We start from the raw sequence: 14,921 nt of genomic DNA on the forward strand, positions 1-14,921 counted from the left end.
CAAGTGTCCAACCTGTGTAAGGCGTCACTTGTAGCTTGGCTCTGAGAGGTGATATGATAGTCCTGTTCAAGTATTTGAAGGGCTGTCTCACAGAGCATGGAGTGGAGTTGTTTTCTGTTGCCCCAGAGGGCCAGACCACAAATAAGTTAAAATGAAAGCAAAAGAGGTTTCAGCTAAATATTAAGAAGAACTTCCTGGTAGTTAGAGCAGTCCCTCAGTGGAACAGGCTTCCTTGGGAGGTGGTGGGTTCTACTTCCTTGGAGGTGTTTAAGAAGAGGCTAGATGGCCATCTGACAATGATGATCGTATGACTCAGTATAAATGTATGCAGATCAGGAGAGGGAGGGGATGAAACGATGAGCCAGTGCTAGGCTCCGGTGACCCTTTCTTACATGCCCAGAGTATTACTGATTGCCACTTTGGGGTTAGGAAGGAATTTTCTTCCAGGCCAGATTGGCCAGGTATCCTGGAGGTTTTTCGCCCTCCTCTCGGCAAGGGGTCACTGGGGGAGAAGAAGGTGGGAGATAGCGGTGAATTTCCTGCATTGTGCAGGAGGCTGGACTAGATGACCCTTGGGATACCTTCTAGCCCTATGTTTCTATAGTAAGCTGTTCGTTTAGACTTAATTCAGACTTTTAAACATTTTATATATGCAATGTACTAAGATAAGAATTCTTCCTATTCAGACAAACAATGCATAATTTTAGTCTTCTTCAATACAGCCATTAGCTAAAGCTTCACTTTTCATCACGTGAAACATAAATATTATTTAAGTACCCCAAGAAGCATTTATCAACTGGCCTCTTCTTTGGAAGCTGCTAAGCAAATTAGACAGGTCACTGCCATGATTTGGCAATACAATGCATAATTTTTGAATTGAGATGTGCAGAAGTTCAAACTAGCCTGGAAGTCATCCCCTTTGAGTAGAATACCCTTCCAGATAATCCCAGAAGTTTGCCCTCCCCATGCAGATAATGTTGTAAAGGATTCAGCACATGCTTAGAAGCATTTTTCCTATTGTTTAACTATAAAAGGCTCTTATCAGTTTAATGGGTCGAAATCCCCCCTTGGAAATAATCCCATTTTCCCCTGCATGCACACTTTGATTCTTTACTCTTGCAAGCTCCTCCTTGACCACTGCCCTCTCTGCCTGGTCATCTTCTCAGTGCCAAAGTTTGATCTTCTCTAATGTGGCTCTTGCAGAAAGTATCAGTAGACACTCTGGCTCTCAGCTTACCTGATGCCACAGAATGGCTGGATAGCCTGCAGCCAGAAAACTGAATTTATCAGGGGACTGGGAAGAGATAGAATCTGAATTCCAAGGTCAATGAACTGCTCTTGTCAGATTTAAACACTTCATCTTCCAAAAATGTTGATACATATCAATTTGAGTGTTACCAAAGCCAGTAAATCATAACTGACAGTGAATGTTTGGTACATATCCATAGGATATGTGATATATATATATGAAGACAAGCAGATGCTCCTTGGAAAATCCTTTAAACATTTGTACATTTTGATTTTAATCTGTTTGAGAAATATTACAATTTTATTAGGGCGCGCACTGAAAAAAATTCCATTGCAGTTTTGGATCTAGGGTTTCCAAAGGAAATAGGTACAATTATTGTTTTTTTCCGATTGCAGTATTGCTGGCTCGGATCTAATCCATCTGGGTTTTTTCATTATCATGAGCATCAGCCTTGTTCTTTGCAATGAGGGTTTCCAGGCTGTTTGAGGCAGCTATTTATGCACTTAACTGTACCAAAATCACACAGAACACAGTCCTCCCTCTAAATCAAGGATCCACGGATTTTTTCCTGTGTTACACGACACATACACACAACAACAACAACAACAACAGACCCTGAAGAAGACAAGTGTCGGAAGGTGCAAACTATAGCGGGAAACTGGCTGGCAGAGGGATAGCAGGGCAGCAGCAGCATTAAAAATAATTCTGCTTTATGTTCACTTTTTTCTTTTTCTAAACTGCCAATAAATTCTTACTTTTACATCCTGCCATTTTCTGTTGGTGCCACATTTCCTTGTGTTTTGCAGTTTTGATCCAACAATGAGGGGATGTTCTTGCATTAATCACCCCCAGTATCCATCATACAAGTGTGCACAGGTAGGCAGCATGATTGTCTGAATCCCTCCCACCACCACCAAGCCTAAACAGACATGTATTTTTCCATAAGTTTTAGTTTTCCTTTTGCTGTGGGCAGGCGGGATTGTTTTTGAAAGGGCAGAGCAGAAAAATGGCTTACAGGATAGGGTGGAGGGCAATTGTAAATAGGGCTATTCAAATGTAAATCCCATGTTATTCAATAGAGCTTACTCCCAAGGTAAGCACTCCCAGGTGCTTACTCTCCTAATCTTTATAATTGCAGTCTACAACTGAAGTTTTCCAGGGCTTTTATTGAGTTTGATTGAACAGACCACTTGCATTCCCTGCCCAGTGGCACTTTTCTTCACAATGACTGAATGTCCAAGTGCCCTTGATTGGGGTGGGGGAGACAGACCAGCGCGCCCAGGTAGCACTGCAAAACAAACCCCTAAACAGAGGCAAGTCTCCTGAGTTATTCAATAGTGCTTAGTCCCAAGAAAGTGTCTGTAGAATTGCATCCTATGATTGAAGTCTGCACATTCCCCCTTCCAAACATTTCCAACGCTGATAGGCATGGAGGGGGACTTCCCTTACAAGGAACTGATTGCCAGGGAGATGATGCCATTGCCCAGGTAGTGATGGAGTAAAAAAGATGCACTCAAGCACATTGCACGTATTCCTCCTTGCCACCAACAGAGTTAATTAATAATATAAGAGCTCTCTCCCCTTGAGATCTGATTGGTGAATGCGGTTAAGAACAAGATGCTGCTGTGTGGGCACAGTGCTTACCTGCTGCTGCTGCCACTGTGAAATAAGAACCAAAACACACACACTTTTTGTGGAAGGGTGTTGCTATCATTTGTGTCAGGCTTCGCCATCTGGGGGTTGAACCCTGGGGGAATTATTGCCCTCCAAGATGTCCTTCCTGTCAGGGTTGCCAGCAGGAAGGTCTCAAAAAGGGGAGGAAGAGGGTTTACAGAACCACACACCATCTCTCCCTTCAGAGCAGCCTGGCTTCCTCTATCTGGCTCCCGTTGGCACTGTCTCCAGCTTCCTCCCCAGCCTCCATTGCCTGTCCTCTGTTTATAGAGACTTCCTAGGTGTGGCCCATCCCTCAGGCTCCGTTCCCTCCCAGGCTATTCCTCACTCCTTCTGGGGTCAAGTGGCAGGCCCAGGAGCCTATCCCAGGGCCCTTGTGCCTCCCCACTGCTGCCCTGCAGCTGTTCCTGGTTCCCCTGCAGTGTCGCCCATCACTTTCAAGTCTGCTCTGCGGGCATCAACAAGCTGGTTGAGGCTGGTGTTGTCCCACATTCCTCTGGCTTACCCAAGGCCACCTACAGAGTTCATGGCAGTAGTGGGAATCAAACTAGCAGAGTGCTGATTCACAGCCAGCCACTTAACCACTACATTACAGCAACTTTCTCTTCATTTCATTAATGAAATGACACAGTGATCTCTGGCTGCTTTTCTAGCTCATTTGTTTTGTTTTGCAGACCCATAGATTTTATATTGTTTGATAACAGATTCCCTGTCATTTCTTCTTCCTTTCAAAGAACCTTAAAGATTGTAGCTGAACAAGGTGCTGAAAATTTTTGTTAAGAATTCGTGGTCTTCAAGATTAGATAAGTGATGGTTTCTTTGTCTGAAAATCATAGCACTCAGTGGCTTCTTTAGATGCATTCCAATTTATTATATTCCAAAATGGGCTAACTAAGAATACATTCTTAAATATAATGATAGAGCCATTGACCACATTCCAAGAATTTTGTACATCAGCTTAATCTGTAATCAAGACAAAGTTTTATAAATTTTAATATATTGCAATAGTTAATGTATTAATATGACCTCTTCTTTTCTCAGATAGTTAGAAGAGTAACAGTTTAATTTTCTTCTTATCACAGAGGACTGGAGACTTTAACAGTGCCATCCTACAGGGGTCTGCTCAGAATTCTATTGCACAGATAATGTCTTTATAATATTTGTTTTATATGCAAATATACAAGCAGCAAATAAGGACAGGTAAATAGTCATTCTGCTAATCCCGAAAAAGACTTTGTCCCCCATGGTGATTCACCTTAAATCTGAGGTCCTCCCCAACCTTTCTGAGCCTGTGGGCACCTTAGGAAGTCTAACACAGGTTGGTGGGTTAGCATAACTATAGAATGGCTGCTGCAGGACACCACAAAATGGCTTCCATAAGAGATGTCAGGGAGTGAGATCATGTATAATTCTAATAGTAATTCTTCAGATTTCAGCCATAAATTCTATCAGAATGCATTTTAACATGAACATATTGTTTTAAAATATTTTTCTTCCATACAGACAGCTTACCTTCAATCATGCAACAAAGATCCTTATGCTGTGGTGACAGCTTTTTAAAAAATCTACACAGCCAATCAAATCTTTAGTGGCCAGTCAGATTCTCTGCTGGGCAAAAGCTGTATGTGGCCCCACCCACTCTCTAAAAACACTTGGCCTCGCCAAGAAAGGTGTCAGGAGGTGCCATGATTCCCAAGGGCACCATATTAGGGACCTCTGTTTTAAACTAACTATCAGCTCCCATCCTGTCTCTGACACCATCTCTCTAAATTCAGAACTGTAGAACTGGCCCCCAAACCATTTTCTTCCATTAACTCTGAAGGATGTCACATTTCAAACACACACTCCGCCTACACTCATCAACCAGTCACCTCACTCACTCATCCCTCTCTTTCATCCCCACTCTTAGGGCAAATCCACATGCCCTCGGTGCGTCCCGGCATTGCGCTAAATGTTTGCTAAACACCCGGAAGTATAGCGTCTTTCTAGCGATTTCGTGCTAGAAAGACGCTATACTTCCGGGTGTTTAGCGAACATTTAGCGCAACGCTGGGACGCACTGAGGGCGTGTAGATTTGCCCTTGATCTGTATCTCACTAAACATTTAAAGACACACTTAAAATCATCACACCATCTTTTCTAGGACTCAGTGTGTCACCTGACAACTGAGAGCCAATCATGGCCAAGCTGTTAATTACTGATCGTTTCCACACGTCCCGGCATAGTGCTAAACTCACGCAATGAGGGCGTCTTCCTGGCACAATTTCTGATGTCCTCGTTGAGTGAGTTTAGCGCTATGCTGGGACATGTGGAAACGACCACAGTTTTGTAGGCCATCAGCACCCATTTAGAGAATATTAGCCTATCATTCCCTATCAGTAAGCAACTGACATAATAAAAGGTTTTCATAATATTTGAGGATGACTCATTTGTACTTGTACATTAGATTTCTTAAGTCTTGTCCTTGTTTTCCCTGCAGCACAATATGGCACATTTTGTATTCTGAGAGAGATACTTTGGGTAAAGTAGTGTAAAAACTATACTGCATTTTTATGTGATGAGGTACAGAATACAAAAAGTAGCTCTGTTTCAATAAATCAGATTATTTCAATTTGATGTTATTTACACTAAATTAATATCAAATCACATACGCTACAATAACACTTTTGCTACTGACACCAACAGATGGTACTCAAGCAAGCTGCATTTTATGTTGCAGCAGATGTTACATGCTGTTTTTTAAGAGTAAAATAATAAAAGGTGCAGCTGCACCATCATTCTTTAAACAAAGTGCTACAGCTCTTCAGCTGTCATAAGCAGTTCAAACACACCTTTTTCTCTTCAGTGTTCTAAGAAAGATATGTATCTGATGTTTCCAGTCTTCTCAGTATTTACTTACCACTTGTGTATGTGCCTTTTCTCCAAAGAGTTCAGCAATATAAATGGGGTTCATTTTTTTTATTGCTCAGAGATTGCCTCTCTGGTCAGCTTTGGCCCTGTCTACACTATCAGCTGGAAAGTCAAATCCTGCTTACTGTGGTGGAATGACTAATCAGCAACAAACGTGCACTATCAAAGTAGACAGAAGACAAAAAGCCATGGGTGACTGGCTTCTCAGACATCTGTACCAACCCTGGAATATAGGCTTCTCAGTAGTGGGCAATCCCCCAGAGATTGCCCCATTGCATACCAATTGCTGGCAATCATCACTAGGTGGTAAGCCCTAGAGAACGCCTGCCGGTGGCAGGCAACCTAGGAAAGCACACACCAGGTGAATTCCCAGTGGGGCATGACAGTGTTGTTGTGCCAGGAGTGCACAAAAACAAACATGCACAAGGTACGAGGTGACAGCCCCCGCTCCCATTCCGGGATGATATTGAGGCCTGGCAACCCTACTGGAATATGTCAACAAGGCTGGGTCTGGCATTAGGGTTGTTGTTGCCATAGCAACTGATTCTGGGAGGCTGGAATAGTTTGTGAGGCCTAGAAGGTGGTGGAGTTTCAGAGGGTATATAAGCCTCCTCAGCCCAATCAGGACATCTTAGTTGGCTCCTATAGTGCTCAGAGAGAGAGAGAACAGAAGTGATTTGGAGAGAAGAGGAGGATGTGAGGTAAAGTGTGAACCCTGCACTGAGACCCAAGGAGCCAGGAGTCCAGAACCAAAGGAAAAAACCCTTGAAAATACCTGTATTAATTAAGATATGTATATCTTGCCTTTCTTTGTAGGTCAAGGTGGCTTATAATTCATTTAATGAAAACCCAGCATGTTGACTAAAATCTTTTAAAAAAGGAAACCTCACAAAATGCCTGCAGCTCAATTAATAAAAACCCTAATAAATTTTAAAAAGCCTCCACAGATGGCATCTCTCCCTTATTGCCTTAGCATAGCCATTCCATAAAGTGGGAGCCTCAACAGAAAGGTTGTCCCCAACCACGGCATGGTAACATCGAGACTTGACTACTGTAACACGTTCTACCTAGGTCTCTTCTCAAAGTCAACTTAGAGACTCCAGCTGGTGCTCAAACGCTGCAGCTCAATTATTATCAGGAGCTAGCAGAACATGCATATTATACCTATTTTGAAATCACTCCATTGGCTACCCATCAGTTACTGGACTCAATTCAAAGCGTTGATTATCACATACCTCTCTTCACGTCCTATGCTACACCACAACAGATCCACTCACCTGAACAGGGCTTTTTGTGGGTACCACTCTGCAAATGGACAAAATCAGCAGCTGCCCATACATGCACATTCTCTGTAGTGGCCCCCCACCTTATGAAATGACCTCCCTGAGAGGTCAGAAAAGCTCCCACACCCCTGGTTTTCTGCAAACTGCAAAACTAAATTGTTCTGGAGGGATTTGTTACACAAGTAATAGGGCTGTGCTGTAAGAAAATGGTTCAGAGAGATGCATTGTTAGAGGAATAGGAACTGTAGACTATACTACTGTGTACTGTCTGTTGCTATAAGTATGGTCCTATGGATAGTTCTCTGCTGTCATATCCATCTGCATGTTTTGCTTTAGCATTGTTTTTCAGTTCTGTATGGATTGCTGCTTGTTTTCAAATTTCTGCTAACCGTACTCTATTTTATTGTTATTGAATGTCCCAGCTGTTGATTGAGCTGACTTAGACTATGTAATCTGCCTTGAGTCTCAGTGAGAAAGGCAGACTATAAATAATGTAAATAAATATATAACCATCGTAAAGTAGGTGTGTGATTGAAAGATAGGATTTGTCCAAGGTTATTCAGTAAGTTTCATGGCTGAGCATATACGTTACACTAGATCTCTACAGTCCAAGTCCTCTATTATACTGGCTATTCTGTATCAGAGGAAAACACTACAATTGCATAAGGAGGACCCACAGTGCACCTGTATGTTTTTACCCATCAGGTTAGTAGAAGTTTGAGAGGGGCAACTTAGATTAGGAAAACAGTATGAGCAGAAAAGTAAACACACAAAGACACACACACCACAGTGTCATTGCTCTGATCAAACTAGAAGCCCCTCACAGCTGCAATAAAGGGATGGGGGTGGGGAACAAGCACTGAGAGATCGCCTGCATAAAGACGTTTAGCCCAAGATTTTGGTTTTCTGTTCTATAGACAGATATAAACTGAACAGACGTGACTTCCTTATGCTGAGTCACTGGCCTATCTAGTCCAGCCTTTTCTACTTCGACTAGCAGTAGGTCTCCAGAGTCTTGGACAGGGATGTTGTTGTCCTACAACCTAGGCTATTTTATCCGGAGATTCTGGGGACCAGATCCAAGACCTTCAACTAAGGTATGTGCCTTCTTTCCTAAAGTTTTCTAGCTACAGGCAGTAGCTCCCCCATGGCCAAGAGAGCAGTGAAAACTGAATGTAAGCAAATTACAGCAGAAAGATAAAAAGCATTTCCAGAAACTGATAAATGTGCACATTTTAAACATTTTATTCTAAGTATTTATTATTTACCATAAACAGTTTATAAAACAGCATTTACACTTCAAGATTCAGATGTCATGAACACACCACCATTTGTTTGTGGCATACATGAGCCTGAAGTCCTTGGACTTGCACATTCCCTACCAGGAAGTCTTCAGCCTTAGCAGAGAGTGCAAGTGGGGTCTTCCACTCTGGGCCAAGATTGAAGACTTTCCAGTTTAGTAGGGTCCCTAGGCCCCTATACCCTCCCAGCAGGAGGGTTTTTTTTTACTGTTCTTTACTAAGGATCTTCTCTTTGCACAGGTGTGCGCTTCCAGTGCCAACACAATGATGTCACTTCCAGAAGTGACATCATCATGCTGACTGCAGGAATGCTCCTGTGCTCTGCACAGGGCAGATTCTTTGAGAATTGGCCCCAAACAAAGTGCAGGAGCACTCCCGTGGCTAGCACAATGACATCACTTCCAGAAGTGATGTTATCATGTCCACCAGGATTGCCCACTGTGCATGTTCCTGCGGTGCCTACCGGTGACATGCAATTTCCAGGCGGCCTGAATCCTCAGATAAACTGTCAGGAGCTTGCCCACCACCTGTGGGCACCTGGTATCCCTACAATTTAGGAAATCTTTGATCTAACAATAATTTGTTGGGATGTCCAAATTCATGCACTTTAACAAGTTGGAAGTTACTCCATGGAAGGATTCGAAACCATTATTTATTTCTGATACAGAATCCCAATTTGTGGTCGAGAAACAAACTGCAATATTTTTAATGAATTCAGACATTGCAACAAACTGTGGCTTGATCAAAGATCTCCTAAACCAAGCCACCTTTAGTCTTCATTCTACATGTGAGAAGAGAGGGGACATACAAATCTTGGAACTTCATGTTCAACCATAATATTAACAAATTGTGGTTTGTTTGTGACATCTGACTGAAATCTTTAGGATCATCCAAACATTCCAACAAATAATGTTTGCTAACCAAAGCAGAACATTTTATTTTGTGTAGAAGAATAATATAATTCCCTTGACTCACTATTGTTTTTAGCACCATAAAACAGTTTCTGCTAGCTGCTCTTTTATATCTGCATTGTCCCAATAGCTGTAGACCTGCTTGCTGAATCTTGCAGAAGCAAACTATTCAGTAATAAATTCAACCCCAACAACAAAGGCCCTGAGGAAAATTAAAAAGATGATTTACTTAAATTTCACAATTATTTACAGAAATAATACACTGTGCTAGCATTATTATATTTCATAACATAGTCTTGGTAACCTTTTTCATTTTTAGTTAATAATGTACCTCCGTGAGATAAACTTTCAGAAGCTTTTAGGCAAGATTAACATGGTTGTTGTGGGTTTTCCGGGCTGTATTGCCGTGGTCTTGGCATTGTAGTTCCTGACATTTCGCCAGCAGCTGTGGCTGGCATCTTCAGAGGTGTAGCACCAAAAGACAGAGATCTCTCAGTGTCACTGTGACACTGAGAGATCTCTGTCTTTTGGTGCTACACCTCTGAAGATGCCAGCCACAGCTGCTGGCGAAACGTCAGGAACTACAATGCCAAGACCACGGCAATACAGCCCGGAAAACCCACAACAACCATCGTTCTCCGGCCGTGAAAGCCTTCGACAATACAAGATTAACATGCTTACATTAATGCACTCATTTTGTTATTACTATGTTCTCATGCATGTGTGTGAATAATATCTGTTTCCTTAATTATAGAAGACAAGTAAATTGCTCGTATTATAAAATGTACATTGCCCATCATCTAATAGCAAGTGATTGCAAAAAAGAGGCAATGCAAAGATGAGAAACCTGAATCTAAGGATGTTCGGGGCCAATAATTACTTTCAGAAATACTGCTGCTGCCTCATTCCCCCCGCCCAAGTTGTAAATGTTCCCTGGTGACTGTGAAACATTTAATGAGTCTATAAATCCCTCTGATACTAAGAGTATGTCAAACGAATAATCAGAATTTATCTTTCAAATGAAAAGCCAGTAGCATTTGTGTTAAACTCGCAATGATAACTGCTCGTCATTCTAGAGTCGAAAATGCTGTTCCAGTGCTTCACGCTTGTTGGGTATCTGTGGTTAGATTCAAGTGACTGTTATGTTCCAAATACATTAGTAGCGACTTAGTATTTCAATATCAAAGTGACTTACGATATCATTCTTCCCTCCTACATTTTATACACTGAGGGGGAGTGACTGGCCCAGTGAACTTCCTTTGTAGAGTGGCATTCCAAGCCTTGGTCTCCAAGATCCTAGTTGGACACTCTCTAACCACTACATCACATTGGCATGTGAGCATTGTCAAATCCACGTCTTTTTGTACAATAACGTTCTTTCCATATTAAAGGATGATGGAAAGGGAAGAGTGTCAGCAGCCTTATTCATAGCAACCAGAATATCAATAGGAGGAAGAAACACAAGTATGGCCCATAAAAGAAGCAGAACATCCTACTAGCCCATGTTTGCCCACACAGCTTTAGATGTGGTTGTCATTTAGAGCTTGTAAGGTATCCTTTCACAGATGACACTGGCACATCACCTTTCTATGTAGTGTTGCCAGATTTTTTAAAAAATAAAGCCTTGGCTTATTTATATACAAAGAAAAGTGAAATCTGAATTCTTTAAAAACAAGAGGTCAAACAAACAAACATAGCAGACTGTTTTAAAATAAGTTAGGTGGCCACTCTACCTGTTCTTATGTGCAAGTGCTACTGAAGTCAGCTGCACCAGACAATGTGCTCATGCACGTACAGGAACTAAAGACCATGCTCCAGTGTGCATGTGCTTGGAGTGTTGTAATTAATTCTCTCCAGTCACTTGGCTATCAAAATACCAAGACAGAAGTAATCTTAAAACTGGATTCAGAGCATAAGGTGTAAGAGAAGGCAGCTTTAGCCGTGGATTGAATAGAAGAGATTAAAGATGGCTCAACTGCTATTTTTTCTGGCTTGAATAGAAATGAAGGTTTAATGAACAGAGGAGAACGACAGTGAGAGAAGGCAGCAATGTGGTTACTGAGGAAACTTCTCAGAAATTGATTCTTCTCCTCTTTTGTCACATAAACCAACAGAACTTTGGCTATGGTGGGCCAGGCACTCTCTGTTATAAAAGTGAGCACACTCACTGCAAAATCACTGTTCAGGCCTAGTAGCAAAAAATGTCCAGACCCTCTCATATGACACTTTGTCTGGAAAGGAATTGAGGTATGCAGTGAAAGGTAAATTATAGGCCCACATGTCCCTACTTCAGATTGTGGCTGTGAGGGGAGGGGAAGGAAAGTTAAACCCTGCACTACTCACCCAGTCAGAATTTCACTAAAGCCAAACCTCTACATTCAGAGATGTGCCAGAGGCAGTAAATTTCTAAACCAGTGCTAGGAGACAACTTTAGGGGAAGGTCTTGGCCTTTCTTTGTTCCTCTTCCAGAATAAAGCAGGAGCGTTGCTTTTCAAGAGGCACTGGGATTCAGAAAGAGAAGGCCTATGCTATCTTGGCTGTTGAGCTAAACTTGCTCCTTAGCAACTGAATCCCTCATAAGGAAATGAGGCATGTTCAGAGCCTCCCTCCTCTTTCTCAAGGCACAACCACAGGCCCAAGTACCCATACTTCTCTTGCATCTTTCATTTAAAAGAACCCTTCAAAGTACTTTACAAACAAGACTTCCAATGCAGAACCACACTTTCTAATTTGTAGTATCAGAGAACAATGTGAATTGTTGCTGCATGTCAGATTTCAAGACTTTTTTTCTGGGAAAAGAGGTGGTGGAACTCTCAAGAGGGAAATGAGGGAGAAACACAAAATGGCCATTTCCTCCAGGGGAACTGATCTCTGTCCGGAGATCAGGGGGACAGGGCCATTGGACACAAGAGGTGCCGGAACTCTGTTCCACTGCATTCCCGCTGAAAAAAAGCCTGTGTGTTACCATCATTACCAGAAAGAAGATTAAGTACATTGATAGTAGTTTAGAACTGTGATTCATATACTCAAGCCAGAGCAAAGAATTTTAAAATCAACAAAAAATTGTATAATGGGCAGCCTTATAAACAGACCCCCCCCCCCACACACATACACATGATTGATCAAGGGAAAAAGAGAGCTGCTCTGAGAGATATCTGAAAGGGTATTCTTTTCCGCACATGCCTTCTGAATTTCACAGCAATAAAAAATCACTTCAGGACATTTGTTCTGCAGAACTGAAGCTGTCATCACAATGAACGACACTAACAGGAACAGCCAAATTCATTCTCTTTGGCGTCTGGTGGAAACAGAGATTCATGTCTTGACCACCCAGGATCTCAAGAATCTAAGTTGATATAGCTCTCAAACCATGTAGTGCCATCTTCATGATTCACAGTCACTGTGTAAATATAATTTAAAAATAATAAAAATAATATATTGTAACTTTTGAGTGAAAAAATTTCTAGCAATTTATTCTATGTAGTTATTCTTGAACTAGACAGTTTTGATGCCATATTGGTTCTGCAGAATGAACAAGATAATGTGTTTTTATTGGACTACATTCCATTGATATATGAATATACACATACTTGCGTTGTATAGAATTCTCTTTAACAACAAAAAAGGGGTTGTTACATTTCTTCAACATAAGTTGCCCTAATCATAAAATGTCTTTCTGCTGCACTTATGATTTTGTTTGCTTATACAATCCTGAAACAGCACACACTGGCAGAATAACAGTGTTCCCTATCCAAATCTGGTTTTTCCCATAAGCTCTTTCCAATTTTGCCAACAGCAATGGATGATTCACCTTTAGTCCACACATAGCTCAGATCTCAAACGCATAAGGCTGCTTCTATTACCCAGTCAAACAATTAGCTGCTCAGCACACCAATGGCAAGCAAGAGGCTAAAAGCTTATGGACTTTAAAGACAGGGAGGTATGTAGGGTGCTTGCTTGCTTGTGTGCTGTACTTGTTTATGAGACCTCACAAGCTGTGCCTGGGCAAGCTGCAGTCTCTCACCCTCACATATGCAATATGGACTTGCTTTGTCTCCTTGAAAACTAGGTTATGTTTCATGAAACAATTTGTGCTGTTCACGAGTGAGAATGACAAAACTGTACTTTGCTTGAGGTGGCAAAATACCTTGAAATGCTACTGCTGTTACAATGTAATGTAATGTAAGTGATTATATGGTCTGAGGAGCTGTTGATTTTTTTGTGCCCCATTCAACAACCGTAGAAGCTACAACCTGGACTTTATACAATTTTCCTTCATGCCTCCTCCATATTCTTTCTCCTTCTCGCCACTTGCCTCTTTCTGTTCCATTTGATTTCTCCTTGGACCAGGTATGCCTCCTTCCCTTTCCCATAATCAACTTAAGGTCAATATTTCCTTCCATTGGATACTTGGCCATGGTCTCAAATGGTCCCCCCACCCCAATTCTATTTTCAAAGGCTGGAAAGTTGAAATTCTCCAGATTTCATACTGAAGCCTAAACCCCTCTCGACATTCCTACCACCAAACTAATTAGACCAAACCTTGCATGACAGTCTATCTCCTTATTCTATTTGTTTCTTATAACTAATAGTTCCCTCTTTCCATACTTTTCTACTATTAAATGTTTCTGGGGAGAATTTTATTGACTTCTCACATGGAATATCGGTGTGACTACAGAAGAGCAAATGGAAACTGCAGGTTAAAATTCCCTATATGTAGCAGAGACCTTTGTTTACGTGATATTGTCTGTCTTAGCACAAAACACCTAATCCCAGTTTAATGGAATAAATGACACAGGACTAAAATATTGTCATCATTCATAATAAAGGAGAGCCACCTAGTGGTAACAATAATTCTTCTTCCCATCCACCCCCTTGGCCCTCTTATCTACATAGTGCATTTTCCAGAATGATTTATCCAAGTTGTGCATGTCTCTTGGAATGCTGTAGCTGGAAATGTGTTAAATGGAAGGTAAATTCATGGATCCCTCTTTCCCCTCAAAAACATGGTGGTGGTTTTAATCACTATAAGAACTTTTATGACTTGATGGAGTTACATTGAAAGGGAGAATTTTGAAGACGAGATTTAAAGGGCAAGGCTCACAGTAAATTTTCCTTACAGTAGACTAAATCAGAGTATGGGACGACCTTTTCTTTTTTGGAGCGAAACAAAAGATATTTGCTTTTGGCATGTATACCTGTTTGGGAACCAACTGGCTGGCAAGAAATGTAAATACTCATGAAAAATAATCTCTTAAAAGAAGAGATCTTGAATTTTCACAAGAGCTCTGTCAGTGTGAATCTCACCACAGAGACGTAACAAAATCTCACGGCACCATAAATATTAAGTGATTTATTAAGGACTATGTATGAAATATGAGATGGGAGTTTTCTGCCTCCCTGACACACATGGCCCCTTCTCTACTTATATGACTCTGTTGAGCAGGGGGAAGCAGCTTCTGCCGCCTTCCTTCTGCCATTTTCACATCCTCAAAACTACTTGATGGAGCTGCTAATCACAAGCCAACAACAGTTTCACTGAGCAGTTTAAGAATATGAAAACAGCACAGGTGGAGAGATGAAACAATCCATAG

At 41.5% G+C, this 14,921-nt stretch overlaps 1 protein-coding gene across 1 annotated transcript in view; it reads right to left on the reverse strand.

Annotated features, from left to right (window-relative positions):
* Nucleotides 1-14,921, reverse strand: part of TMEM154 (transmembrane protein 154) — a 58,198-nt gene that overhangs the window by 21,600 nt on the left and 21,677 nt on the right. The gene's annotated exons all lie outside the window — the stretch shown is intronic.

This window comes from Eublepharis macularius, chromosome 10, assembly GCF_028583425.1.
Source record: "Eublepharis macularius isolate TG4126 chromosome 10, MPM_Emac_v1.0, whole genome shotgun sequence".
NCBI lineage: Eukaryota > Metazoa > Chordata > Lepidosauria > Squamata > Eublepharidae > Eublepharis > Eublepharis macularius.